We start from the raw sequence: 26,350 nt of genomic DNA on the forward strand, positions 1-26,350 counted from the left end.
CATATATATTACTTATTTTGTTACAGCCATATTACTTGATTACATATATATATATATATATATATAGATATGTATATCTATATATATATCATATTTTATCTAGAAGCACGATTCATTGCCACTTGAGCACATTTCTTTACTGATAGTTTTTTTTGTCTCATCTTTGTGGATTTTCATCATCACTTGTAGTAATTATCACACAGGGATTTTTCCATTTTGGGTATAGTATTTTTATATTTTTTACCCCCTCCCCCTTTTTTTCTGATGGCATGGTTATTTTGTAGTTTTAGGATTCTCTCTTCTGGCTTTTATATTCAGAAGCTTCGCCTTTTCATATCTTTCTGGCCTGGTATCCCTTCTCTCCCGAACTCCCGGTGGGAAGAGTTGCACTTGTTAAGAGGAGGAAGGATCTTTCTTTTGTTGTTATGCTATCTATTGGAATGGACATAGAGGAAAAGTAAAAAGTTATACAAATCTACCTCTCTACCCCTCAGCTCACCCCATCAGTCTCCTCCCGCATCACTAATCTACTAACAGACATATCAGCCTGGATGTCTCACCACTTCCTCAAACTGAATCTATCTAAAATTGAGCTCATAATATTTCCTCCTCCACGTGCCCCTTCCCCAGAATTCTCTGTCAAGATCAATGGAACAACTATCAATCCTTCCACACATGCCAGGGTGCTAGGGGTAACCCTGGACTCTGCACTGTCCTTTCAGGCTCACATCCAATCCCTGTCCAACATCGCTAGAATACGACCCTTTTTAACCAATGACACTACCAAGCTTTTAATCAACGCCCTGGTTATCTCTCGCCTCGACTATTGCTACTCCCTCCTCATTGGATTACCCTTACATAGATTATCCCCCCCTCAATCCATAATGAATGCTGCTGCAAGACTTTTCCACCTTACCAACCGTTCAGTGTCCTCCACCCCTCTCTGCCAATGCCTTCACTGGCTTCCACTCACCCAACGAATAAAATTCAAAGTGCTAACAATCGTTTACAAAGCCATCCACAACTTTGCCCCCAGCTACATCACTAACCTGATCTCAAAATATCAACCAAGCCGCTCTCTTCAGTCCTCCCAAGACCTCCTGCTCTGTAGCTCCCTTGTCACCTCTTCCCATGCTCGCCTCCAGGATTTCTCCAGAGCTTCTCCCATTCTTTGGAACTCTCTACCCCAATCTGTCCGACTGTACCCTAATCTACCCATCTTTAGGCAATCCCTGAAAACTCTTTTCTTTAAAGAAGCCTACCCGGCTACTAACTAATAACACTGTTTTACTTGCTCCATCAGCTCATTCCCCCCAGCTATTGCCTTTTGTATCAATTGACCCTCCCTTTTAGATTGTAAGCTCTAACAAGCAGGGCCCTCTGATTCCTTTTGTTCCAAATTGTATTGTAACTGTAATGTCTGCCTTCATTTTGTTAAGCACTGCGCAAACTGTTGGCACTATATAAATCCTGTATAATAATAATAATAATAAATACAAGAGGATTCTGATTAAGGCTTCAACTGTAAGTTGCTGAATCAATATGCAGACTTTTTCTTCTTTTTCTCTCTCCCTCACTTTTTTTTTGGGGGGGGGGGGTCTATGCTTTATGTGTGTTCTTTTGGTTTCAGATTCATATCTGTGTTTCTCCTGATGAAACTAACTATTGAAATCGCAAAACGTGTTGAGATCCAGACAGCACAGATTGATAATGACATTAGATTGGAATGTCAGAAATCGATGAAGTGATATTTTGTATGTATTTTGTATTTCTTTCTTTTTTTACTGATGATCATTATTGATCGTCAAATTTTCTCCATGTATTTTTGTATATTTTTCCATTGTGTGTCTCACAAAAGTCCCTTGGGCCTTCATTTTCTGTCTTTGTGTACATATATGAGACTCACTTGGATTCCACATATATCAGCTCGGCTTCTTTGCGCAGCTTATAGTTGCACATCTTAGTACACCAATGTTTTTTGGATCTCGACCCACTCCCCCATAAGAACAGTAGAGCCCAACACTTGACGGTGTGCCTTGGCCCTCAGTCTTCGACCCCCCTCGGGGGTGAGATTGGTGCAGATGGAGTGGAGTCTCCCCGCCCCTCCCATCACTCTATTCCCTCTTTGATTTTAATCCCCCCCCCCCCCCGAGCTTCCCTTCCCTTTTTTTTTTTGCTTTTTATCCCTTTTTGTCCGCTCTTCTTTTTTGACCCCCTTTTGTTTTAGTTAAGTTAGGTAAATTCCTCTTGGGAAAATAATGCATTGTGTAGAACCGTTCAGGTTTTTTGTATTGTCCTAGAGTAGGACAGCCAGTTAGAGGGTACAACAACGTCAAATGTGATACTTTGATCTGGGTTGTTATCATTGCTTCTTATTATTGTGCCTGTATATGCTACCTGGCCTGCTAGCTGCTTTGTGTTAGATGTTGCCCTAAAGTCTATTTCTTATATTTAACATAATTATTGTATTGCTCCACCGTAAATGTATGTCCGGTGTGTCTTAGTTGGAACCTATATTGTAACTACACTATGTACTAAATGGAAAAAAAAAGTTGATTGTTGTAAAAACCCATGTCAGTGGTAAATGGTTTGTCCCAACCCTCTAACTGCTACATCTGCAGGACAGCTTGTTCTGCTGGAAAAACAAAAGAAATTACAAGAAAAAAATGCCTAAAAAAAGAAAAGTAAAGCAGCTATCACATATAGAAAATTGGTAAGCTACAGTATAATAAATGTTTGCTTTTAGGGTTTAATACCACTTTAATCTTTGTCTGTGATTTATACTGTATGTATCTAAGAATTGTTTCTTTTATTTGTGTAATATTTTCTTATCAGTAACTAGGCTGTTCATGTATACTTCGTTGTACAGTATACAATTTGTTCACCAACAGTTTGTGATGTGTAGGGTTGAGCGAACACGGACTGTATTATTCATGTCCGTACCGAATAATTGGATTTTTGTTACCCGAACACGGACCCGAAAACTTTACTGTATGTTCGGGTAAAAATCCGTGTTCGGTCATTTTATTTCTGGGTTTTGCATGCATTGGCGCGCTTTTCATGGCGGGCTTTCAACAGCCAATCAACAAGCGTTTAACTGGTGTGCCTAAGCCATCCCAGCCATGCCTACAAATGTATTAGTAGCTGTGATTGGCCGTCTGAAGCATGTGACCAAGTCTTTATAAGTTCGAGGCAGCGCCGCTGCGGCGTCATTCTGCTGTGTACTAGTTCAGGGACAGAGCACACATACGTGCTGGCTGCTGATTAGGGACAGAAAGGCAGGCAAAACTCATTTGTGTCCGCATAGAATTGAGGGACAGGTCGGAGTGTGTTAGGCAGGGCGAGTTGTAGGCATTTTAGGGAGAGAGTCTGCTGATTTTTAGGGTCAGTTTTCTACGATCGATTTTGCTGTGTGGGGGGGGGGTTTGCAGTGACCGATCTACGATCTTATCAATCCTTTTAGGGAGAGAGTCTGCTGATTTTTTGGGTCAGTGTGTTCTACAAACTACAATCGATATTGCTGTGTGGGGTGGGGTTTGCAGTCACCCGATCTACGATCTTATCAATCCTTTTAGGGAGAGAGTCTGCTGATTTTTAGGGTCAGTGTGTTCTACAAACTACAATCGATATTGCTGTGTGGGGTGGGGTTTGCAGTCACCCGATCTACGATCTTATCAATCCTTTTAGGGAGAGAGTCTGCTGATTTTTAGGGTCAGTGTGTTCTACAAACTACAATCGATATTGCTGTGTGGGGTGGGATAGGAGATAGGCAGGTGTCAGTGGTCCACATCCATTTTGCTGTGTGTGGGGTGCAGTGAACACAATCTTTTTGGGGTGCAGTGAACACAATCTTTTTTGCCCACTGAGGAGGAGGGAGAAAAGTATTTTTCTATCAGTCACTGTGTGCAGCGTTTTTCCTTCAGCTGTGCTGTGCTGACTGATCATACACTGCTGTGTTCAGTTCACATGTGCTATTATTGAGTGGTTTCAAAAATCATACACTTTTTTTCTATTCCACTATTCAATATACAGCCTTGGGTTAAAAAAAAAATTAAATTGTGACCTGCAGCAGAGCTGAATGATATTTGGGGTTTTTGGGGTTCATCTCATACTTCTGAAGATTTGAGGGTGCTGCCTGTTCCAAACTCCTCCTACTCCTCATCCAGCCTTTTAGGGGTACAAACAATAGTAATTGGGGCCTAGTGTGCTTCTGTACGTGTGAGATACATACACTTTTTTTGATCATATTTTCTATTCCGCTATTCAATAAAAACCTTTAGGGATCAGTTAAATTGCGGGATAGTCTGTGTTGGTACGTGTGAGATCCACCTTTCCAAGTTTTTGGGGTTCATCTCATACTTCTGAAGATTTGAAGGTGCTGCCTGTTCCATACTCCTCCTACTCCTCATCCAGCCTTTTAGGGGTACAAACAATAGTAATTGGGGCCTAGTGTGGTTTTGTACGTGTGAGATACATACACTTTTTTTGATCATATTTCCTATTCCGCTATTCAATAAAAACCTTTGGGGATCAATTAAATTGCGGGATAGTCTGTGTTGGTACGTGTGAGATACACCTTTCCAATTTTTGGGGCACATCTCATACTGCCGAGGATTTGAGGGTGCTTCAGTCTGCCTCCTGCCTGTTCCGAACTCCTCCTACTCCTCATCCTGCCTTTAGGGTACAAAAAATTGTAATCGGGGCCTAGATTGTGTTTGTACGTGTGAGATACACCGTTTTGTAAAATTTCTCCTATTCCGCTATTCAATATACACCCTGTTTGAGTGTAAAAAATTAAATTGCGGGATAGTCTGTACCGGTACATGTGAGATACACCCTTTTAAATTTGTTTGGCGCATCTCCTATCGCCGAGGATTGCAGGGCGCTTCAGTTTTTGCTCCTGTTCCCAACTCCTCCTACTCCTCTTCCTCATCCTGCCTTTAGGGTACAAAAAATTGTAATCGGGGCCTAGATTGTGTTTGTACGTGTGAGATACACCGTTTTGTAACATTTCTCCTATTCCGCTATTCAATATACACCCTGTTTGAGTGTGAAAAATAAAATTGCGGGATAGTCTGTACCGGTACATGTGAGATACACCTTTTTAAATTTGTTTGGCGCATCTCCTTCTACCGCCGAGGATTACAGGGCGCTTCAGTTTGGCTCCTGTTCCTAACTCCTCCTACTCCTCTTCCTCATCCTGCCTTTAGGGTACAAAAAATTGTAATCGGGGCCTAGTTTGTGTTTGTACGTGTGAGATACACCGTTTTGTAAAATTTGTCCTATTCCGCTATTCAATATACACCCTTTTGGGGTAAAAAACATTAAATTGCGGCATAGTTTGCATATTTGACTGTCAGATACACCCGTGCGATACGGTTGTTGTTTCGTTCCGCTATTCAATAAACACCTTTCTAGGGCAAGATCATAAATTACAGAAATATGAGGAGACCGTCAAATAGGGGCCGTGGCCTAGGTCGTGGTGCTGCTGGTAGAGCTCCTGTTGCAAGGAGAGGACGTGGTCAATCTGTGCCAGCTACACGCACAAGTGAAACACCTTCCACAAGTGTGAGTAGGCAACAGAACCTGCAGCGGTATTTGGTAGGGCATAATGCGCCTCTAGACGTGATGAGGCCTGAAGAAGTACAGGCGATAGTAGATTGGGTTGCTGACAGTGCCTCCAGTTCCTTCACATTGTCTCCCACCCAGTCTACTGCAGAAAGGTCAGAGTTGGCACCTGCAGCCAATGTCCAACCGTCTTTCACCTCACCCCCTTGGAAATCAGGCAAGCAGTCTGAGCCCCAATCCATACAGCAGTCTCTTCTTCTTTTTGAGGACTCGGTCAGCAGGGTTTCCCAGGGCCATCCACCTAGCCCTGCCCCAGAAGTGGAAGAGATTGAGTGCAGCGATGCCCAACCACTTATTTCTCAAGATGAGTACATGCAAGGACCATCGCAGCACGTCTCCGATGATGACGAAACACAGGTGCCAACTGCTGCGGCGTTCAGAATTGTGGAGACCGACAAGGAGGGCAGGAGTGAAGACTGGGTGGAAGATGATGTGGAGGACGATGAGGTCCTCGACCCCACATGGAATGAACGTCATGCAGGTGACCTGAGTAGTTTGGAGGAAGAGGCGGTGGTCGCACAGAGCCACCAGCACAGCAGAAGAGGGAGCAGGGTGCAGAAGCGGAGCGGCCGTGCTCTAGACAATATGCCCGCTACTGCCCAACGCAGCAAGGGAACGAGCGCACCAAAGCCAGCTCAAAGGAGTTCTCTTGCGTGGAAGTTCTTTAGAAAATGTGCTGATGACAGGACACGAGTGGTTTGCACCCTGTGCAATCAGAGCCTGAAGCGAGGCATAAACCTTCTCAACCTGAGCACAACCTGCATGATCAGGCATCTAAGTGCAAAGCACGAGCTGCAGTGGAGTAGACACCTTCAAAACCAAGAAACGTCTCTGGCTCATCCTGCTTCCTCTTCTGCTGCAGTCTCGGCCGCTCCAGCCACATCTGTAGTGATACCGGCACCTGCCACCCCGCAAACAGAGGATCTGTCAGCAACACCACCACCTGGGTCACCAACCATCTCCACAATGTCCCGTGGAAGCGTTCAGCTTTCCATCTCCCAAACACTTGAGAGGAAGAGGAAGTACCCCCCTACCCACCTGCGATCCCTGGCCCTGAATGCCAGCATTTCAAAATTCTTGGCCTTTGAAATGCTGTCATTCCGTCTGGTGGAGACGCACAGTTTTAAAAACCTTATGTCGGTGGCTGTCCCACAGTACGTCGTGCCCAGCCGCCACTACTTTTCCAGGCAAGCCATCCCTTCACTGCACAACCAAGTGGGGGAAAAAATCAGGTGTGCACTGCGCAACGCCATCTCTGGCAAGGTCCACCTAACTACCGATACGTGGACCAGTAAGCACGGTCAGGGGCGTTATATCTCCCTAACGGCACACTGGGTAAATGCAGTGGCGGATGGGCCTGAGGCGGATAGCAATTTGGCGCATGTCCTTCCACCACCGAGGATTGCAGGGCGCTTTAGTTTGCCTCCTGTTCCTAACTCCTCCTACTCCGCTTCCTCATCCTCTACCACCTCCTCATCCGGACAGCATAACACCTTCACCACCAACTTCAGCACGGCCAGGGGTAAACGACAGCAGGCAGTTTTAAAACTTGCCTGTTTGGGGGACAAACCACACACCGCGCAGGAGTTGTGGAGGAGCATGGAACAGCAGACAAATGAGTGGTTGCTGCCAGCGAGCCTCAAGCCCGGCCTGCTGGTGTGCGATAACGGGCGAAATCTCATAGCAGCTCTGGGCCTAGCTGGTTTGACGCACATCCCTTGCCTGGCGCATGTGCTGAATTTGGTGGTGCAGAGGTTCCTTAAAAACGACCCCGATATGTCAGAGCTGCTGCAGAAAGTGCGGGCCGTCTGTGCGCACTTTCGGCGTTTTAACCCTGCTGCTGCTCGCCTGTCAGCGCTGCAGCGTAACTTCGGCCTTCCCGCTCACCGCCTCATATGTGACGTGCCCACAAGGTGGAACTCCACCTTGCACATGCTGCAAAGACTGTGCGAGCAGCAGCAGGCCATAGTGGAGTTTCAGCTGCAGCACGCACGCGTGAGTCGCTCTGCGGAACAGCACCACTTCACCACCAATAACTGGGCCTCCATGCGAGACCTGTGTGCCTTGTTGCGCTGTTTTGAGTACTCCACCAACATGGCCAGTGCCGATGACGCCGTTCTCAGCTTAACTATCCCACTTCTATGCCTCCTTGAAAAAACAATTCGGGCGATGATGGAAGAGGATGTGGCACAGGATGAGGAGGAGGAGGATGAAGAGGTAACATTTCCAAGGCTTTCAGGGCAGTCATTCGCAAGGGGCTCCGAGAGTGGGTTCCTGCACATACAAACGCCAGGGACACAATTGTCCAGCAGGGGCACAGTTCTGGAGGATGAGGAGGATGAGGAGGAGGAGGAGGAGATGGAACCATGTTCACAGCAGGGTGGCACCCAGGCCAGCTCATGGCCATCACTGGTGCGTGGCTGGGGGGATACAGAGGACACGGAGGATACACCTCCCACAGAGGACAGCCTTTCGTTGCCTCTGGGCAGCCTGGCACACATGAGCGATTACATGCTGCAGTGTCTCCACAACGACCGCCGAGTTGCCCACATTCTAACTTGTGCTGATTACTGGGTGGCCACGCTGCTGGATCCCCGTTACAAGGACAACGTACCGTCCTTAATTCACTCACTGGAGCGCGATCGCAAGATGCGCGAGTACAAGCGCACGCTGGTAGACGCGATGCTGCTGACATTCCCACATGACAGCGGGGCCACAGTGGAAGCACAAGGCAGAGGAGGAGGTGGAGGAGGAAGAGGTCGCCAACGCAACCAGGGCACCGCCAGCACCTCAGAAGGCAGGGTTAGCATGGCAATGTGGAAAAGCTTTGTCAGCACGCCACAACAAACAGCAGCACCAGCAGCTCATATGGAACGTCTTAGCAGGAGGCAGCATTTCACCAACATGGTGGAGCAGTATGTGTGCACACGCCTAGACGTACTGAATGAGGGGTCTGCCCCCTTCAACTTCTGGGTCTCCAAGTTGGGCACATGGCCTGAGCTTGCCCTTTACGCCTTGGAGGTGCTGGCGTGCCCTGCAGCCAGTGTATCTGAACAGGTATTTAGCACGGCTGGGGGCGTTATCACAGACAAGCGCAGCCGTCTGTCCAGAGACAATGTGGACAAGCTCACGTTCATTAAAATGAACCAGGCATGGATCCCATGGGACTTTTCCGTACCTTGTGCAGAATAGCGATGGATACTGACCTTACCCAGCCATTGTTCCATTTTTGCTCTTTCTCACTCTTTTGGGGTGTACCCTCATTTAAAATTTGTGAAAAGAAGCAGTGTTGGCTACCTCGTCCTCCTCAGGGCCAGATTAACGTAGGGGTTATTGGAGCTGCAGCTCCAGGCCCCTACCTTTATATAGGCCCCGGGTTGGCCATATTCACTGTTACCGCTCTTCTGTCACTTGTAAACACAGAAGTCTGGCTTCTATGCTCGCTTCCCCAGGCAGCTCCCTCAGAACCTCCCCACACAGCACGAAGGCTGGACAAGGAGGGACAGTTGCCGATGCATGGATGTGTTTATGGGCTTCAGAGACAGCATCCCATGTGGAATTAGGCATGCATGGCTGCACCCTTCCTCCTCTGGGTGCATGCCAAGGCATGGCCCTTAAGGCCCTTCAAAATCCTCAGCACCAAGCCCATGATGCTCTTGATCGGGCCCTGGTCCTCCTCCACCGCTGCTTCCACCTACACCGCCCATAGGTGTGCGCAGCCTATTGCATTATATTATATTAAATACACATGCATGTGTTTGCCTACATGTACATGGCCCCGAAACATTACTCTCCCTGCTGGCAAAGAGAAATAGAGCAGAGCAGGTCCGAGGGAGATCTTTCCCATCTCCTCACTGGCAAACAGAGCGATAATGCTATGTGCCCTAGGTGATTAGGGTGTGCCCAGGTACACCCGGCACACCCTGTGCACACGCCTATGACACCGCCACATCCACCACCACCTCAACCTCCCTCCTACTCCATATGGGCCTCGTCCTTCACAGATGAAGAACATTTTTTTATTTTTCTGTTTTTTTTTTTGTTGTTTTAAGTTATTTCCCTATCCACATTTGTTTGCAGAGCACTTGCCATGCTCTTAACTACGTTTTGCTGCCATTTGCAGCAGTCTAGCCCTTTCCATTGGTGTTTTAGAGCCATTTTAGTGCCTGAAAGTTCGGGTCCCCATTGATTTCAATGGGGTTCGGTGTCCGGGAAAAGTTCGGCAAAAGTCCGGGACACGGACCCGGACTTTTTTTTAAAGTTCGGCCGAACCCGCCGAACACGGACATCCAGGTGTCCGCTCAACTCTAGTGATGTGTGTTTCATTGTCAACCTTTCCCTGTCAAACAGTGCACTGGACTGTTGATTTATAATATAGACATTATGTATTAGTGTTGTGATATTGGGGGTGTTTAGCTCAGTGGTAGATGCTATTTTTATGCAGTGAGTCCATATCACACAAACATTATCAGTAAAGTGGAAGTAAAGCCTAAATTCTCCCCTGCAATCATTAATGTAAGCTACATTCAGCCTTATGTCTCAAAATGAAAAAATCGCAGTTTTTCTACCTTTATTTTGCAGTATCCAGTGCCTGTAACATGACTTAAAGCGGAGTTCCACCTAAAACCAAAAAAAATACATAAAAATACCCCCGGGACAGTCAGGGCTAGTACATTCCACAATGGTTAGCCTCTGATCTGTCCCAGGTTGCACTTACCTGCAAGAAGAAATACTTACCTTGAAAATGTATTGTCCAGCGCTGCTATCTCAGGTGTGGGCAGCTTGAAGCCAGCGCGATCCTCTTCTGCGTCCTCTTCCATCCTCTTCGGTCCCACGATGCACTGCGCCAGCCCCGCCATCACTTCCGGGGCTGCAGCGTCATCCCTGCACAGTTTCTGGGCATGCCCAGAAGCTGTTTAGCAAGGTATGACGGCGGCTGCACCGGAACTGACGTCGGGGCCAGTGCAGGCGCATTGATTCCTGGGAGCGATGACGTTCAGCTCCCAGGAATCATTGCAAGCCAGGAAGTGACGACTCGCCGTGGCCGCCAAGGGAGGAAGAGGAAGTAAGGTAAGTATTCTATCTTCTAAAACAAGGTAAGTAAAAAAAATAAAAAAAAAAATTGCGATAATCCATTTGTTTTTCAGGTGACCCGGAGCAAGAAGATGGATGGAAGTTACATTTTAGGGTGGAATTCCACTTTAAATTCCTCTTCCTTTTGAGTCCAAGAGCAGCAAGTGGTTGTGGTTACTGAAAACTAGTGACATCACTTCCAGGGAGGGACACTGTTCCTGTGTAGCCAGTGGGCGTATACAGGATGGGAGGAGCAGATCATAGGTTCCCGCCCAGTGTTATTTTATCAATAAGGATGCTTTGTACATCCTAATTAATGAGAAAATGAATTAAAAATGGCCCATTCACAGAGGACACGGGGGGCTGGGAGGTGCAGTGTACATTTACAGTATAGCTGTGCTGAGCTTTGAATCAAGACTACCACAGGAAAAGGAAGCTGGATGCAGGGAGAACTGTCAGTGTAGCTGGAAATGCTCTGGGGCCTCAGCTCACAGTCTACAGTGATCACTATACATTAAAGGAATAGCACAGGCAACCACACTAAGTCTACGTTTCCACTAGTGTGACATGTCATGCGACTTTGGACACAAAGTCACATAACAAGTCACCGCCCATTTATTTCAAAGGCTCCCATTCCAATCTATGCGACATTGAAAACCAGCTTTGAAAAGGTACCTGAACTACTTTGATGCGACTGATCCAGAGAGTGTAAAGTTGGATCAAAGTCACAATCTAAATCACAAGACTTTGGGGTCGCAATAGTGGAAACGTAGACTAAGGCTCAGTTTCCACTAGTGTGACTTGGCATGTGACTTTGGACACAAAGTCGCATGACAAGTCACAGTCTATTGATTTCAATGGCACCTGTTCCCATCTATGCGACTTTGAAAATCAGCAACTTTGAAAATGTATCTGCACTTCTTTGAGGCGACCAGAGAGTGTAAAGTTAGATCAAAGCTGCACTCAAAGTTGCACTCTAACATTAGGCTACGTTTCCACTAGTCTGACTCCAAAGGTTTGCGATTTAATTTAGAGTGCGACTTTGATGCAACTTTGAATGAAGCTTTGATCTAAGTTTACACTCTCTGGATCAAAGTCGCATCAAAGTAGTGCAGGCATCTTTTCAAAGTCGCTAATTTTCAAAGTAACCTAGGTGCCATTGAAATCAATGGGCTGTGACTTACAATGCGATTTTATGTGTCCAAAGTCGCATGACAAGTCTCACTAGTGGAAACAGAGCCTTAAACTCGTTACTCACATGTATTGAGCAATAGAAATCAATTTGTATCTTTCTAAACTTTAAAAAATGTTCCTTTGTACCTTATTTCTTTCATATATTGCGCCGGTCAGGTGACATTTCCCTCTGCCGTTCACAACAGTTGAGCGTTTCTTTAGTCCACAGCAGCTGGGTGTGTGCCACACTATGCACACAGTGCCCATCAGTGCTCATCACAGTGCCTTGCAGAAACCATCACGTGGTTCTATACTGTAGAAAATCTGCAGCATGTTGCATTGTAATCTATTTTTCAGTTTCCAACAAACAGTGTCTGCTGCTGAAACCATGAAGAGTGAGCGTAACATATTTCCAAAGCCCACCCTTTCATGCTTTGGCTCTCTCTCTCAGGAAAAGCTTCTAGCCTAAAGGAGGCTATGAAAACAGGAGGAGATTGTGTTCTGCAAAGGATAGGAGGGATGGGGGTGGGGTTGGATAGTCTAGGCATGCCTGTCTAAGAAAGACCAACAACCTTTTAAGGAAGTGAAAGACAGCTTAGCAAATTCAGATAAAGGGAGATAGCGTTGTCGGTGAAGAACTGGAAGAAGCTTTTTGTCTAACTTAGATAAGACTCTCTAAGCTACACAATCAGCTATCCAGAAAATGAATAATATCAAAGATAAAGATATTTTACTATTAATAGGAACAATTTCATTTTTGACGGGAGTTACCCTTTAAGGACTTGGTAGCCCAGGAAAAATGAAACAAAAGTCCATCCAGGATTCCGAAGCAGAGGTTTCAAATTCATTTAGCACACATAAATGAAAAACATACCGAGCCACCTGGCTCTCTTATCAGCAGTAGCCAGGGCCGGCCTTAGGTGTTCAGGCGCCCTGTGCGAGCTAATCCTGTGGCATCCAACCCCCCCCCGCGCATTTTTTTTCACCTTTTTTGCACTTTATTTGACTTTTCTTTTTTATGATCACTAATAACTTAGCCCCCCTTACATCAGAGACCCCCTCACACAGAGCCCCCTTTACATCAAAGACCCCCACACAAAGCCCCCCTTAATTTAGAGCCCCCCTACATCAGAGAGCCCCCATCACATCAGAGACCCACCTCACATCAGAGACCCCCCACACAGAGCCCCCCTCACATCAGAGACCCCCCACACAAAGCCCCCCCTCACATCAGAGACCCCCACATCAGAGACCCCACACAAAGCCCCCCTCACATCAGAGACCCCCCACATAAAGCCCCCCTCACATTAGAGACGCCCCCCACATCAGAGACCCCACACAAAGCCCCCCTAAGATCAGAGACCCCCTACACACACACAAAGCCCCCCTCACATCAGAGACCCCACACACAGAGCCCCCTTACATCAGAGACCCCCCACACAAAGCCCCCCTAACATCAGAGACACCCCCACACAAAGCCCCCCTAACATCAGAGACCCCATACACACACACAAAGCCCCCCTTACATCACAGACCCCCTACACACACACAAAGCCCCCCTTATATCAGAGCCCCCCCCCCCACACACAGAGCCCCCCACATCAGAGAGCCCCCTTACATCACAGACCCCCACACATAGCCCCCTTACATCAGATCCCCCCCCACACAGAGCCACCCACATCAGATAGCCCCCCTTACATCACAGACCCCCCACACAAAGCCCCCCCAACATCAGAGACCCCATACACATAGAGCCCCCCTAACATCAGAGACCCCATACACACACAAAGCCCCCCATACATCACAGACCGCCTACACACACACACAAAGCCCCCCTTATATCAGAGCCCCCCACACACAGAGCCCCCCACATCAGAGAGCCCCCCTTACATCACAGACCCCCCATACATAGCCCCCTTACATCAGATCACCCCCCCACGGAGCCCCCCACATCAGAGAGCCCCCCTTACATAACAGACCCCCCACACAAAGCACCCCTCACACAGAGAACCCCCACACAGAGCCCCCCTCACATTTTTGAAGGAATTAGATCTCACTTACCTTACGCTGACAGCTTTTTTTTTTCTTCAAACTTCCCGCCCACACATTCCCGGGGAGTGTGGGCGGGGGGGAGGAGGAGGAGAAGGGGCGGGGTGAGGAGGAGCTGACGATCTCTCCTCCCTGCAGGGATGCCAGAGGAGAGATCGTCAGCTCCTCCTGCCCCGCCCACACTGTCAGCGTGAATCGGAGGCTGAGCTGTGTGCCTCACTGCAGCAGTAGGTGACAGAGGCACAGCCGCACAGCGGGAGGTAAGCGGCGGCCGCGGCCTGTGTTAACCCTGTCCAGGCCGCGGTCGCCGCTTACCTTCCGCTGTGCGGGCTGAATCGCCTGATCTTCTGCGAGCTGTGATGGCCGCACGGCGCCCTTGTTGCCCATGGCGCCCTGTGCGGCCGCACAGCTCGCACACCCCAAAGGCCGGCCCTGGCAGTAGCTAAGCTTGCGTCCAACAGATTTTGGATTCCCTCCAGCCCCTGGGACTCACTGGCTTCCTCACTCTCACAGACTCTCATAACTGGCCAGCCTTTTCCAGTCCCTGGGCATAGAATCCCTTTATATGGGCTGCAGTTTCTCCAGACAGTTTTCCTGACAGGGATCTGTCTTCAAACAGCAGCAAGCTGCTCACACTCTACCTTCCATCTCCTCTGAGCTATGCTCAGATCTGCCTTATAACAATGAGTGTGTGCACCTGGACACACACACACAACCTGCTGAATTTCTGGAAAACTTGGACACAAGACTGAAGACTCCATCCCACCCAATGCTCTTTGGCGTCTTCAAGTTTACAGCCCCAATCCAGAATTACCAAATCCAGAGAAAACCTAAAACAATTTTCTCTGCTCCCAAATCTTCTGCTCAAACTTCTTAAACTGACTCTGAGAAAAAAAGTGTGAAAACACCACGCTAAGCTAAGAATAAAATAATAACAAGCTGCTAGCACATCCAACTGACAAATAAAGTGGTGAAAAAAGTAATAAAAAAAGCGCAGAGCTAAAAAGTAAATATGGAAAAATTTACAATTGTGATAAAAAGATTGATTCAAGAGACCAATAAATGAAGTAACAGAAATTGGTCTACACATGTGGAAGTGATGTAAATCAATGAGTCCATACAAATCAATATAACCAAATGAGAACACACAGTCCAGCCAGCAAGGTGTAACTTCTGTTGTAGGTGTGAAGTTCAAACCACTGCAAACAGATGAAGATGATGAAATCTCATACTGATGTAATAATATGCGCTTACCGCAATATATGGACTTACAATACCTTATGGTAAGTACCGTAAGTCAAAATAGGCCAGTAGAAACCACTGTAAGGAAAGTAGAACATAGATCTTGCCACTCCTCCTTGATGTATGTTTCTCAGATAGGGAGCAAAGAAGAATCTCTCATTGGCCAGAGGTATATAATCCACCCAAAAAAAAAAAGGTAAAGTATATAATGTAATATTGCCAGGGTATGTTACACTAGGCATACATATACAGTCAGGTCCATAAATATTGGGACATCTACACAATTCTAATCTTCTTGGCTCTATACACCACCACAATTGATTTGAAATTAAACAAACAAAATGTGCTTTAACTGCAGACTTTCAGCTTTAATTTGAGGGTATTTACATCCAAATCAGGTGAATGGTGTAGGAATTACAACAGTTTGTATATGTGCCTCCCACTTTTTAAGGGACCAAAAGTAATGGGACAATTGGCTTCCCAGCTGTTCCATGGCCAGGTGTGTGTTATTCTCTCATTATCCCATTTACAAGGAGCAGATAAAAGGTCCAGAGTTAATTTCAAGTGTGCTATTTGCATTTGGAATCTGTTGCTGTCAACTCTCAATATGAGATCCAAAGAGCTGTCACTATCAGTGAAGCAAGCCATCATTAGGCTGAAAAAAACAAAACAAACCCATCAGAGAGATAGCAAAAACATTAGGTGTGGCCAAATCAACTGTTTGGAACATCCTTAAAAAGAAAGAATGCACCGGTGATCTCAGCAACACCAAAAGACCCGGAAGACCACGGAAAACAACTGTGGTGGATGACCGAAGAATTCTTTCCCTGGTGAAGAAAACACCCTTCACAACAGTAGGCCAGATCAAGAACACACTCCAGGAGGTAGTTGTATGTGTGTCAAAGTCAGCAATCAAGAGAAGACTTCACCAGAGTGAATACAGAGGGTTCACCACAAGATGTAAACCATTGGTGAGCCTCAAATACAGGAAGGCCAGATTAGAGTTTGCCAAACAACATCTAAAAAAGCCTTCACAGTTCTGGAACATCCTATGGACAGATGAGACCAAGATCAACTTGTACCAGAGTGATGGGAAGAGAAGAGTATGGAGAAGGAAAGGAACTGCTCATGATCCAAAGCATACCACCTCATCAGTGAAGCATGGTGATGGTAGTGTCATGGCGTGGGCATGTATGGCTGCCAATGGAACTGTTTCTCTTATATTTATTGATGATGTGACTGCTGACAAAAGCAGCAGGATGAATTCTGAAGTGTTTCAGGCAATATTATCTGCTCATATTCAGCCAAATGCTTCAGAACTCATTGGACAGTGCTTCACAGTGCAGATGGACAATGACCCGAAGCATACTGCGAAAGCCATCAAAGAGTTTTTTAAGGGAAAGAAGTGGAATGTTATGCAATGGCCAAGTCAATCACCTGACCTGAATCCGATTGAGCATGCATTTCATTTGCTGAAGACAAAACTGAAGGGAAAACGCCCCAAGAACAAGCAGGAACTGAAGACAGTTGCAGTAGAGGCCTGGCAGAGCATCACCAGGGATGAAACCCAGCGTCTGGTGATGTCTATGCGTTCCAGACTTCAGGCTGTAATTGACTGCAAAGGATTTGCAACCAAGTATTAAAAAGTGAAAGTTTGATTTATGATTGTTAGTCTGTCCCATTACTTTTGGTCCCTTAATAAAAAGTGGGAGGCACATATACAAACTGTTGTAATTCCTACACCGTTCACCTGATCTAGATGTAAATACCCTTAAATTAAAGCTGAAAGTCTGCAGTTAAATCACATCATGTTTGTTTCATTTCAAATCCATTGTGGTGGTTTATAGAGCCAAAAAGATTAGAATTGAGTCGATGTCCCAATATTTATGGACCTGACTGTATATCACTCCAAATAAGGTGAACATTTGGTATCACTTAGGGATCCAGTAACAAAGAGTGATACAGACAACCGTCACCAGACATATAAGTAAATTGCAAGTACCAAACAGATGATGACAATCATGCAAGAAGGAAACTCCGAATTGAAATGGTCTTCATACGGAAAGAACCTTCACAATCCATCCATAAGAGTTGTGTTAAGTAAAATAAGTCCCATCACCCGCTAGAGGAGAAATGAATACACTTACCAAATGTAGTGAATCTATACTGCTATATAGCAAGATAGGTCAAAATAGGCACTCAAACGGGATTAATCCTCATGCAAAGTGTTCAAAATCCAAATATAGGTGAAATGGTCCAAAAGAGTATGTCAGGTCCCATCACAGAAAGAAAGAAGCTCATGCACGCTTACCAGACAATGTAGACCTGTGTGACCATATAGCCAAAACAAGTCAAATACAGCATGGTAAAACCAGAGATTCATCTGGAGTCTTGTTTACACAGGATGTATCAGGACTTCTCCCAGAAGCCTCAATATCCTTTGATAATGTTGTCTACAACGAAACGCGTCAGTTTTTTACCGGCCTTTCTTGATTTTACCTTGCTGTTTACTAATGGATGTTTTGTAAGTACAAGTCTTTTCTTTTAATACATTTTAAGTATTACGCTATGTTTTTTATTTGGCTTGCTTACATGGCTGTTGATTGAGGGACTCATATCCCTACATGTCTTCACCCTTCTGGGAGAAGTCCTGATACATCCTGTGTAAACAAGACTCCAGAGGAATCCCTGGTTTTACCATGCTGTATTTGACTTGTTTTGGCTATATGGTCACACAGGTCTACATTGTCTGTTAAGCGCTGCATGAGCTTCTTTCTTTCTGTGATGGGACCTGACACTCTTTTGGACCATTTCACCTATATTAGGATTTTGAACACTTTGCATGAGGATTAATCCCATTTGAATGCCTATTTTGACCTATCTTGCTATATAGCAGTATAGGTTCACTATATTGTATCCCTAAGTGATACCAATTTTTCACCTGATTTGGAGTGATATACAAGTGGGACACAATCATGAAGTGGAACGAAATTTATTGGATATTTCAAACTTTTTTAACAGATAAAAAACTGAAAAATTGGGTGTGCAAAATTATTCAGCCCCCTTAAGTTAATACTTTGTAGCGCCACCTTTTGCTGCGATTACAGCTGTAAGTCGCTTGAGGTATGTCTCTATCAGTTTTGCACATCGAGAGACTGAAATTTTTGCCCATTCCTCCTTGCAAAACAGCTCGAGCTCAGTGAGGTTGGATGAAGAGCGTTTGTGAACAGCAGTTTTCAGTTCTTTCCACAGATTCTCGATTGGATTCAGGTCTGGACTTTGACTTGGCCATTCTAACACCTGGATATGGAGGGGGCGTGACCGGAAGCCGAGCTAGCTGGACGCTTTCGCAGGGAGCTCTGTCTCCATAGCCGGATAATCTGCTGCCATTCATCGCTCACATCCCCCATCACAATACCTGCAGTGTCGCAGCCGTTCCTCTGTGACCCCCTGTACAGGCCGGACTGAGTATCTCCACTCTAGGCGTCCGGGATCCGGAGGTCTGGGATCGGGGCCTATACCACCGCTGAAGCCGCGGCCTTTCCTAGCGGATGCTGCAGTCCGCCGTCCGGCACAGCGGTGGCTGATCGGGCTCTCAAGGACTCTCTGACTCCCTCCCACGCACATCCTCCACCTGACCGAGCTCCCAGGACCCGCCATCTGTCATACAGTGCTCTATTTCGGCAGTGGAAGGGCGCCCCGAGGTTGCGGTCTAGTCGTCCTGGAAGCAGTGGCCTCTCCTACGGCTATATCCCACACACCAGGCACAGGGTAAGCACTCAGCTTTTCACACCACTCATTTCTACAACCCAGCAGTTGCACACGGACTTTAATCCCCACAATCTTCCCTGCTTGTTACAGCAGCTGCTCCTTGATTGCCAATTTTATCATCTGAACAGTCCTTTCCATATACAAGTTCATGTGGGGATGGGACTTTTGACAGGTGATGAGCAGCCATAATTAGAGTGAGCTTTGGCGGCACCTTGATGAACTAACCCCCTTGCAATGCCTTCAAAAACACACAACTTACGCCCAATGTCAGGCAAAGGATCCGGAAGGGATCCTCATCCAAACTACCCAGTTCTGGTACTATCAAGCGCTTTTTATCTACAGGCGGCTCAAGCACTCACACGCGAGGGAGTAGGGCTGAGGCCTCGGTGTCAGGCGTAGTGTCATCCATCCGCTCCGCATCACCGCAGGAGCACTCTCCCTCTTCCTCCTATTTTTCTGACCCGCTTGAAGAAATGCACTCTCTGGCAGCTTCTGACATGTCCTCTCTTTTACATGGTTTGAAACAAGAAATTGGGGGCGTGTTTCGTAATTTAGAACAGTCACTTAAGCGCTGTCCGCGCTGATATGTCTCACATACTTGGCAGGGTGGAAGACACGGAGCGGAGGCAGGACTCGTAAGAGGACTCCATTAGAGAGTTACAGGACAAGGTCACGCAACTGGCGGTTGCCCATCGTGCCGCATTATACAAAATGGAGGATCTAGAAAACCGCAATTGGCAGAATAATTTGCGAATTCATGGACTCCCCAAAGCTACCAGGGATGATGACCTTGAAGTATCGGTAAGGGGCATATTTAATTCTATCCTGGGGAGGTCTCCCACCGATCCTCTATGTTTTGACCGCACGCATAGAGCACTTCGACCTCGTAACCTATCCTCTGACCTGCCTCGAGACATCATCTGTCGTCTACACTATTTCGAAGACAAAAATGCTATCATGACCAAGCTATGCGGCACTCAAGTTGTTGACTTTCACGGGGCATCTCTTAACATCTTCCCTGACCTTTCCAAAGAAACCTTGGAACGACGCCGTGCACTAAAACCGCTCTTGGAACAACTTAGGGCCAATGGCTTCACTTATTGTTGGGGTTTCCCAGCTTGTCTAATCGCTACCAAGAATGTACATTCTGCTACCCTTCGCTTCCCGGAAGATCTCCCAGCCTTCCTCCAGGATATTGGCCTCCCACCCTTGGATCTCCTGAGGTGGCATGATTGCATTCCCATTTTCACCTTCAAACCAGGTGCCTCCTGGAGTAAAACACCTTCCAAGAAAATGCGCACTTCTGCGCCATCTTCTGCTCGTAAATCGGGGATGACCCCTCTGTGAGGTGTTCCTTTCTCACTGCCTGCTGGTATGGTGCTTGCTCCCATGCCTACTCACGTTCTCTCCTTACAGATGCATTAGTTTGTTGTTCTATCATGCCTGTTTGTTGTTTTCCATACTCATGTTGGGTTCATTCCTGTCTCCTCTGCCAGAGGGAGGTTATTTCATAGTTATTTGATGTTATGTTTTACACACTGTCATTTGCATTTTGGCTTGTCGGGGTGCCGCCGCCGGCTCCCTTCTGAGCATCTTTACGGGATGATGTTGCATCCGGTCAATACACTCCCCTCTCTCCTATTGGGGATGGGGGTTTCCGGAGCTGGGGCTCTGTCGCGCGGGAATTATTATCCTGCCCGGCGCCCTATCTTTGGGATCGCCCGTCCCCCCAGGGACCACTGCAGTTCGCTGCGTGCCGATACATGGTGTCACATTGGACATTGCTTCTATAATGATTATGTGTCTTCTCTTTTCTTGCTGTTCATTCTTTTCTTCTTTTCTCCCACTCTCTCCTCCCCCCCCCCTCCCCTTTTTGCTCACCTTCCTTTAGGCCCGGGTTTTTAGTGTTTAGGAGAGGGGTGTTTGTGGATACCTAATGGCGACCATAAAAGTTTTGTCCTATAATGTTAGAGGCTTAAACACAGCGTATAAGTGCCAACAGGTGTTTCGGGAGCTACAACGTGAATCCTGTTCTATTGCGTTTCTTCAAGAAACTTATCTCACCCATTCTACACACGTCAAAATTTTCTCCCCACAATACCCGACCTGGTACTATAGACACTCCTTTCCAACTTGATACTATGCTTGCCGATCATAATGGTCGTTATCTTTTTTTAAAGGGTTCAATAGGAAACACCCGCTGCACTCTAGCTAACATTTATGCACCGAATCAGGCTCAGTCCACTTTTCTACACACAACACTTTCTGAGCTGGCGAAGTTTGCCGAAGGTCTCCTGGTTATTGCTGGTGACATCAACATGGTTCTGGACCCTGTTCTTGACACCTCAAAGGGCCGTTCAAATGTCCCGTTTAAACAGATTGCGCGGATTAAAAAATTGTTACATACCCTTCAACTAGTCGATGTCTGGCGAATTTTGCATCCTAGAGATGCTGACTTTTCCCACTTTTCCAAAGCCCATAGTTGTTATTCCAGGATTAATAACATTTTTTTGAGCCACTTTCATTTGCCTCTTCTATGATCCGCCTCCATTGGCTGTTCCTCCATTTCGGACCATGTTTCTGTTATGACCACCCTGCTCCTTCCTTCTCTCCCACCCCGCTCCACTAATTGGAAGCTGAATGACTCACTTCTCACTAACCCCGCGGATGCCGCTCTTTTATCTTCTGCTCTTAGCCAATATTTTCTTGAGAATGCCACTGAGAGCACATCTCCCTCCTTGGTGTGGGAAGCCCATAAGGCTACTATAAGGGGTAAGGTGATAGAGCTGGGGGCGAGGAGGAAGCGGGAGCAGGGCCAATTGATCACTGAGCAGCTTGCCCTGGTGGCGGATCTGGAAAAGTCACATAAACTATCCTTACATGTCTCCCACTTACAGGCCTTAACAGAGGCTAGGGAATCCCTGCGCTCCTTACTTGACAAATGCTGCCAAGCGCAAATTTCACTTTTTAGCTCATAAACGCTATGAGTGGGGTGATAAGCCCGGTAGGATGCTTGCCAGGTCTCTTAGAGCCCAGAAAACAGCAGCTTTTGTTCAGAAGGTGAAGCTTCCTTCTGGTCTCATGGTCCATTCCTCTCCTGATATTGCCAAGGCCTTTGGAGATTTTTATAGCAAACTATATCATGTAGAAGGCGATCTTTGTCATCTTCCTTTGACCGAAAAATGCAAACGTATTTGGGCTTACCTTAAACGGGCTAATTTACCAACCCTTTCCAAATGCTCCCTGCGGAAATTGGAAAACGACTTTTCTGTTGAAGAGTTCCAATTGCCACTAAAAACCACCCAAGTCGGTAAGGCTCCTGGCCCTGATGGTTTTACGGTCGCTTATTTCAAAAAGTTTGCAGATGTCTTACTCCCTCACCTAACCTCATATGCCAACTCCATTTCTAAATCCACCGGTTTTCGTCCAGAATCATTAGCTGCACACATTTTGGTCCTGCCTAAACCTGGCAAGGACCCTACCGAATGTGGCAGTTACCGCCCTATATCCCTTCTGAATGTGGACCTTAAATTGTACTCTAAGGTTTTGGCCAACAGACTCCTGTCCCTGATCCCCTCCTGGGTCTCCGCTGATCAGACTGGTTTTATCCCCGGAAGGGAGGCGAGAAATAACTCTCTTCGTGCTCTCTCTCTGATCCACTTTGTCCACACCAAGTCCCAGCCTACCCTGTTCCTTTCTACTGACGCTGAAAAAGCATTTGACAGAGTGGACTGGGACTATCTATTGATTACCCTACATTTTTTTGGCCATAAGGCTCTACAACGAATTGTGGCTTTGTATGCCCAACCGACGGCACAGGTACGGGTTAATGGCCTCCTTAGTACTCCCTTCCCCCTTCATAATGGCACGCGACAGGGGTGCCCTTTGTCGCCCCTGCTGTTTGCCATTTCCCTTGAACCCTTTTTATCCACTATTAGAAATTCCAATGATATCCATGGTGTTACTGTGAACCGTCAAACGCATAAATATGCAGCTTATGCGGATTACATACTTTTTTTCATCCAACAACCATCTCTTTACCTGTACTCTTACGAGCCTTTGCAGACTTTCGCCAGCTCTCAAACTTCAAAATTAACATGTCTAAATCCGAAATATTAAATGTTAACCTCCCTCATACTGAAGCTTCCGCTCTGACCCCGCATTTCCCATTTCAATGGTGTCCGGTCAAATTGAAATACCTAGGTATCTTCCTGACCCCCCATTTGGATTCCCTGTTCCGTCATAACTACATACCCCTGTTGAACACTATCAAATCAGATCTTAGGAAGTGGTCCTCCTTACACCACTCTTGGCTGGGCAAGACCAACATAGTCAAGATGAACATTTTACCTCGTATTCTCTTTTTCTTCCAAATGTTACCGCTGGGTGTACCTATTGGGCTCTTTACTATTTTGCAGTCTTTTATTTCCAGGTATATTTGGCAGGGCAGGCGCCCCAGGATTGCCAGGACAAAGCTTTTTCGTCCAAAGCGTTCTGGGGGACTTGCACTACCTAGTATCAGGGACTATTTCCGGGCGGTCTCACTGACCCGTGTGGCTGATTGGAAGTACTCTCTTAGATCTAATTTATGGGTACAGCTGGAATATGACCTATGTGAAGGGGACCTGTCTGCGGTGCCATGGATCCCGAGGTCTGCCAGGGCCCTCTCTCCAACCACTTCTCCCCTGAACCTTTCTACCTTGTCCGTCTGGGATTCCCTTCATAAAAAGTTTTCCTGGAACTACAACTCTCCCCTAATGCCTCTGCTGAACCACAACCACTTCATGCCTGGTTTACTGGACGCTGGATTTTATAGTTGGTCTCCTAAGACTCCTCTCTTGTTATACCACGTAATCCACTCCAACACTGTGAAACCCCTTAGCTACATTTTGGGCTCCAGTTTCGCAACGGTCATGGACCATTGGAGACACAGGCAGTTAACCACATTCATAGCTGCTCTCCCACGTCCGTTGCGTGACTCCAAAGAGTTGAACCCTGTTGAGGCAATACTCTACCCTCAGGACCCTCCTCTTCACTCCACCTCACAGTTCTACAAGGCCCTTATCTCACTGCAGAGCCAACCCTACCCGGACTTTCTACGCAAGTGGGAACTGGATATTGGATCTCAAATCTCTGATGCTCGGAAGGACAAAGTTCTTGCACTGGCTCACATTTCTTCTCTCTCCACCAAGGTGGCAGAATCCAACTACAGTAAAACCTTGGTTTGAGAGTAACTTGGTTTAAGAGCGCTTTGCAAGACAAGCAAAATTTTCAAATAAATTTTGACTTGGTTTACAAGCGATGTCTTGATATACAAGTAGCCTCAAGTCACAGCTGAGTATAAAAGAGAAGAGAGGCGCCTCTAAGTGTAGCAATATGGTTAAGTTTAATGAAGGTACAACATTTAGCAACTCACATGGTTGATGATTGGAACAGGCACATCTAAGTATGCAGGCATCCAGGCTAAAGCTGTCCACATAGACCATCCTCCGCACCGCCATCTACGTCATCCCTTCCATGCTGCCCCTCGCTTTCATATCCCTTTACTGCAGGGTGGTCTTCCCGGTCAGGATTACAGACTGGCAGCCGGTGGTGCAGAAGATAGTCCATGTGGACAGCTTTACCCCGGATGCCTGCATACTTAGATGTGCCTGTTTTATTCATTAACCATGTGAGTTGCTAAATGTTGTACCTTCATTAAATGGAACCATATTGCTACACTTAGAGGCGCCTCTCTTCTCTTTGATACTCTGTAGCTCCTACTGGATTTTGCTTCTAATCCCCTTGTGGAAGGGGCTATTTGTGGATGGACATTTTATGGTTATATAACCTATCGCAATGCTATAATCTTTTTATATGGACTATAAACTGAAGGACTTATGAATAAATGGTTGTGGAACGAATCATCTGAGTTTCCATTATTTCTTATGGGGAAATTTGCTTTGATATAAGAGTGCTTTGGATTACAAGCATGCTTCCGGAACGAATTATGCTCGCAATCCAAGGTTTTACTGTACAAGCTATTGTCCCCTTGGTACTATACTCCGTGGAAAATGCACATCATTTCTCCGGCCATCTCCCCGTTATGCTGGAGGGGATGCGGAGATAGTCGCCAACGTTTCGTCATAAGAAAGACTTCTTCTGGGCAGAAGAAGTCTTTCTTATGACGAAACGTTGGCGACTCCAGACGCAACGTCCACACGCCCCCCAATGGAGCCGGCTGTTTTACCATATGCTGATTTGGAGACCTGCGGGACGCCGCGGTTAGATACACGACCAGCACAACTACATGCCTGTTTTTGTCTTTTAAATTGTAAGTAGTTTTTTTAAATAAATTTGCCTATTGGTTTACGGGATTACGCTATGGGCCTTTATTTCTCTCTACATATGGCTCTACACTTGATGGAGTAAATGAGAAGTTCCAAGCGTGTTATATACTAATGTGATTGGTATAACAACCCACCGGAAAAGGCTGTCTACTTTGGGAGATTTGGAAGTACCTGAGTTTGACATCAGTCGACCTACTGGTTTATTACTAGCTGGGAGAGGCTGCCTCATTAAATTGAGCAGCCACGGAGTTTCGGTAAGCTGCTTGTTATACCTGAGCACAAAGGTGTCCCCTTCTCACACTTTCCCTTGGTGTCACCGGAAGAAATCCTATTTTTGCACGTGGATTCATATCTCTGCACTTGTTTATTGGGACTATTCATTTGGACACTACCCCTTTTTCTTTATATTACTTTGAAGCTTTTCAGCATTTCAAATTGTATATTGATTTCAGCGCTGCACTTTTTGGTTTTATTGCATTTTTGAATCATTGTTAGTTGATTTTGTGCCAGCTGTTCACTATTGTTTCTATCACTTCAATTTCTTGTCACAATTAGCGCAGAAATTTATCTTTTTATATTACAGAAGTTACTATTCCATTAGATCCATGGGTTGTCCTGCTGCATGGAACTACCACGCCGCTCTCTAAATACAAAAGATCAATGATCCCTCATATGCTCAATGCGGCTAAAGCCCTGATTCCCACCTTCTGGGGCACACCGACCATTCCCACAATACGACAATGGCTACGGAAGGTAGATATGACATAGCAATTAGAGGAACTTACTTTCATAGCCCGTGATAAACTGGACCGTTTTCACTCTACCTGGTATCCTTGGTCTTCCTTTAAAAACACTTCGTCCTATGTGACCCTGCTCACTTAGGACACCTCCACTGGTTTATCGCCTTCTAATGTAATCCAATCTGATTAAGGTTTTTATTGTGTTGTATTTAAGTCACCCGTGGCCTGATCCCCCCCCCCCCGCCTCACCTCTTGTCCCCTTTCTTTCTGGCTGCTCTTTCCTTTTCTTTCCCTTTCTTTTATGCTCTTTGCTATCCCCTCGTTTTCCTCTGGGATCTCTCCGAC

At 46.3% G+C, this 26,350-nt stretch overlaps 1 protein-coding gene across 1 annotated transcript in view; it reads right to left on the reverse strand.

The window, feature by feature from the left end:
* The window catches only part of LOC309554127 (A disintegrin and metalloproteinase with thrombospondin motifs 2-like), a gene marked incomplete at its 5' end in the record, with an annotated part of 1,497,034 nt that overhangs the window by 392,892 nt on the left and 1,077,792 nt on the right, over positions 1-26,350 (reverse strand). The gene's annotated exons all lie outside the window — the stretch shown is intronic.

The sequence above is a fragment of the Pelophylax lessonae genome (assembly GCF_965119305.1).
Source record: "Pelophylax lessonae genome assembly, chromosome: 4".
Taxonomy (NCBI): Eukaryota; Metazoa; Chordata; class Amphibia; order Anura; family Ranidae; genus Pelophylax; species Pelophylax lessonae.